At 47.4% G+C, this 4,494-nt stretch overlaps 1 pseudogene; it reads left to right on the plus strand.

Annotated features, from left to right (window-relative positions):
* The first annotated feature begins 1,639 nt into the window (after positions 1-1,639).
* LOC107133916 lies at positions 1,640-2,891 on the plus strand (annotated as a pseudogene).
* Positions 2,892-4,494: the final 1,603 nt, after the last annotated feature.

Raw genomic sequence — 4,494 nt, forward strand, 5'->3', positions numbered from 1 at the left:
TAAATCACAGTCCAGGTAAGTTCTGCAGGCAGCTAGCTTGATCCGAAGTCTTGTCCGTCCGTTTCTCAGCCGAAGTTTCGTCCGGTTTTCAGCAAAAACACTGGAAATTCTTCCACCCTCGTTTTCACCGGCACTGGGACGAAGGCAGGAACTCCAGCAATGATGCTAAAGAAAATCTTGTAGCATTCCACTAAGAAAACAACCTTCTGAATAATTTAGTACATTATCTCAAGGTTTTTTACATTTGAAATAAGCCTTAATAGTACTCATTACTCATCAGCCTCCAGGTGTGGGAGAACCATTGTAGTTACTGGCCTTGGAAATGATCAAACTTCAGGGACGCCGGTAGCGTCTTCTGCCAGCTGTAGTGTCCCAGGCAGCCCCAGATGGCCCTGGGGAGAGTCCCAGTCTCAAACTGCTTCCAGGTCAGGTTTGGATTTGGGCTCTCGCAGTGGCGTTTAGTAGTAGCCTTTTGCTGCAACTTTTTTCCTGATAATCCTTCCTCCTCTGAACTTTCTTCTTTCTGACTTGAGTTCCATCAACATGCCCTAACTGCTCTTGGTTCCACTGGGGTGCCTTCTTCCCTTAGTAATTTACTTAACACCACTTCCATATTTTCATCACAAAGACAATACAATACACTGAGACAAAACAAGACAAAAACATACTGTATCAATCTTCTCCATTTTCTCCAAATGGCCATTTTTCCTCTCGCCCTATCTGCCTAGGGACGAGCAGATTTGCTCCCATCCTATGTATGGACGGGCAGCTTTTTTCCTCGTCACTTACCCCCGAGTGTCCCGGGGCTCCCCTTAACGGGCCACCATCTGCCGCAGTCCGGCTGCAGCAAACTGGGGGGGGGGTGACGAACTTGTGTACGTTGATACAGCAGGAATGGGAGCCATTTATTGTAGGACAGGAGCAGTATTTATACATTCCATGCAGCTTATCTTAATTAGCATAAACTAGATACAGCGGTCAACCAATAAGGAATCTCCACACTTAATGGCTCGCTTTTTTTTTTAAAGAGAGAGTGTGAGAGAGAGAGAGAGAGGGAGAGAGAAAGAGAGAGAATTTTAATATTTATTTTTTAGTATTTGGCGGACACAACATCTTTGTTTGTATGTGGTGTTGAGGATCGAACCCGGGCCGCACGCATGCCAGGCGAGCGCGCTACTGCTTGAGCCCCATTTTGTTACTTCACAAACCACTTCCTCTGGCATTTTGCCAGGCGCCATCCAGACTTGTTTACAGACTCAAACACTTCATTATAAAAATTCATTTGGTTTCTGAGTGTTTATTTCATGTTATACTATTTTACTAAATTTATTAGTCAAGAAAGTTTTCAGGTGAAATTTTTTGGATTTTCTAAATATAGAAGCATGTCATTAGCAAATAGTGATAGTTTGATTTCCTGTTTTTCTATTCATTATCTTTAATTCTTTCTTCTAATTGTTTTGGATAGAGCTTCAAGGATGATGTTGAATAAAATGGCAAAAAAAGGCATCTTTTTGCTTTATTTCAATTTTAGAGGGAATGCTTTAATTTTTTCTCCCTTAATAATAATGTTTCTGAGGAGCCCCCACAGAAGGGCCAGGCACAGAGCCCACTGGCAGGGTGGGCCCAGGACTGACTGGTCAGGGAAGACCCCAGGACAAAGGCCCTGGCCACCCTCCTCCAGCGGAGCCAGCCTTCGGTGCAGCAGAGGGTGGAAACACTTTTCTATGGTGATGAGGCACTGAGAAGCCTGGGCAATAGCGTCAGTGGCAGTGGCAGCAACTTTGTGTCCCAGGCCCATTTGTCCCTGAGGCGCCAACATGGGCGGCAGGCAGCGGTGAAGAATGATGCCCTGAAGCTGAGCCTGAGGGAACAGGTGCCAGCAGAGCCAACTCTGCCCGCCCCATCTGCAAACTGCACACACAACAGGTGCCCCCTGACAGCCTGCTCTCCAGCCCTACCTGAGGCTGCTCAAGCTCCCCTCTCCTGAGCTCCAGTGCCTCATCATCCAGACCAATGGGCTGGTTACCACTACACCGAGGAGCACACAGTTCCTCTACCCCAAGGTGTTGGCCAACGAGAAGCAGGAGTTCACCGAGGACTTTGTCAAGGCCCTGGAGGATTTGGAAAAGCAGCACCAGCTTGGCGAGTGTGCAGCCCCACTGCTGCTGCTGCTGCTGCAGCCTCTGCAAGAGGACCCTCTGTCAGGCATCGAGCGCCACACCCTCACCCCCCAGCTGACATCGGTCTTCAGGAACCTGAGCAGCTACAGGGGTGGGGCCGGGGGTGCTGCAAATGTCCCCTTCACCTCCAATCCCGTTCCCTTCTCCCCGTCACTGCCGCCCCCCACCTGCCCCCCGCGCACTGGGGCTGCCATGCCTAGCTGTGCTCAAGGATGAGCCACAGAAGGTGCCCGACTTGCCAAGCTTTAGCGAGAGCCTGCGGATATCGCTCATCGACGTGGACACATAGTAACACATCCAGGCTGAGTGCAATCGGCTGCTCAACCGCTTTGCAGCCTCCAAGTGCCCCAAGGGCAAACTGGAGCATCTCTCCCTGGAGAGAAAGTGAAGAGGTCAAGAGCCAGAACAGGACCTGGAGTCCACCAGGAGCCTGCTGACTGAGCAGGTGGCGCAGCTCAAGCAGAACGTCCTCAGCCATATCAACAGTGGCTGCCAGCTGCTGCCCCAGCATCAGGTGCCCTTGTACAGAGCCCAAGCACTGGGTGCATGCGCGGCCCCCCTCCTTGAGGGGCGGGCTCACAAGGGGAGGGAGATGGCGTGAGCGCCCTGGACTTGGGAGGGTGCAACCCTGGCGACCACCTCCCCGAGGGTGCCCAGGACTCGGAGAGGGCCCGGTCCCCAGGGATCCCCATGGGTGCCCTGGGCTTGACAAGCTGGACCCCCTGCTCCTTTAGGGGGTGGAGTCCATGACCTCCACCACCCCTCCCCACCTCTTTTCCCTGCACTGCTGCCAGGTGTTGCACAAACCCGCAGGTTACCCCTTCCTACACACCACTGCGGAAGGGGTCTCTATGGGGCACAGCCTCCAGGCTGCCTTTTCTTTTTCTGTTTTGCTTTTGGGAAAGAGAAGAACAGAGTGTTAGATTCTGCCCCATTTATGTTTCTACTCATAAACACATGGTTGTGTGTCCCTGTGTGTTTCCTTGTGTTTTTTTTAAAGATGTGGTAAGCCATTCTTATAAACCGTGGCCGCCATTAGAAGATGGCGCCGGCTTCCACTGTGGCCTGTGATAAACAACTCCTTTTATGGAGAGTTGGCGCGCAATCCCTTACCACCCTATGAGAGAGATCCACGTGGCGGCTTAGGATTGGGATGCGGGGGGCTTTATTAAGCTGTGCTTGGGCGTGTCGAGTGGCGGGCGCTAGAAGATGATACTTGAATCAAGGCCTGAATAAACTGCTGAAAGAAGAATCCTGTGTCATGTTTTCCCTTGCTGGCGAGGGGTCGCGACATAAAGAAATGGGAAAAAGAAAAAAAATATTAAGCCTTTTCCTTGCTCTCACTACCCACTTTTGTCCTTCCAACACCCCTCCTCCCTGCCCTTTTTGTTCTTTGTTTTTGTTTTGCTAGGAGTCCACATTCCTGTTTGTAAACCTTTGTTCCCTGTTTTCTGTTTTCAGTAAAGTCTCCTTACTCCAAAGAAGAAGAAGGAAGAGGAGGAGGAGGAGGAAGAGGAGGATGAGGAGGAGGAGGAGGAGAATATTGTCCATGTGTTTACCATACATAGCTTTTATAGTATTAAGACATATTTCTATTATACATAGTTTTCTAGTGTTTTGACTATGTATTTAGTCAAATGTTTTTTCTGCATTTATTGAGATAATTTTTTTATTCTTGTCTTTACATCTATTTAATTAAAAAAATATGTTTATTGATTTCTATGTATTGAACCAACCCTGCATCTCTGGGACAAAGCCCACTGATCATGTTGTACTATCTTTTTAATATGATTTTGTATGCTGTTTGCCATAATTTTATTGAGAATTATGACATCTCTGTTCATCAGGAATACTGGTCTGAAATGTTCTTTCCTTGATGTGTCTTTGTCTGGTTTTTGCATCAGGTTGATATCAGTTTCATAGAATGAGGTTAGAAGGTCTTTTCTATTTTCTATTTCATAAAATAATTTTAGAAGAATTGGTGTTCATTCTTTTTTCAACTTCTTGTAGAACTGGGCTGAGAATTCCTCTGATCCTGGGTTTTTCTTAGTTGTTAGGCTTGTGATAATCCCTGGCTTGTGAGAATTAATGTAATATACTCAAGACTTTATACTTTAGAGGAGAAATGCCTACTCTAACATTAGCCTGCTTTAGCAAATGTTAGTCCTCAAATAACAATATTGTTGAACATTTTTTGTTTTCCCCAGAAGAAGACTGACATCTCCAAGACTCATTTCTTTAAACATGTATGTGAAAATGTGTATGTGTGTGTGTGTGTGTGTGTATCTAATGTTTTGTGATCACTTGGTAAAAC

This window comes from Marmota marmota, unplaced genomic scaffold (assembly GCF_001458135.2).
Source record: "Marmota marmota marmota unplaced genomic scaffold, marMar, whole genome shotgun sequence".
NCBI lineage: Eukaryota > Metazoa > Chordata > Mammalia > Rodentia > Sciuridae > Marmota > Marmota marmota.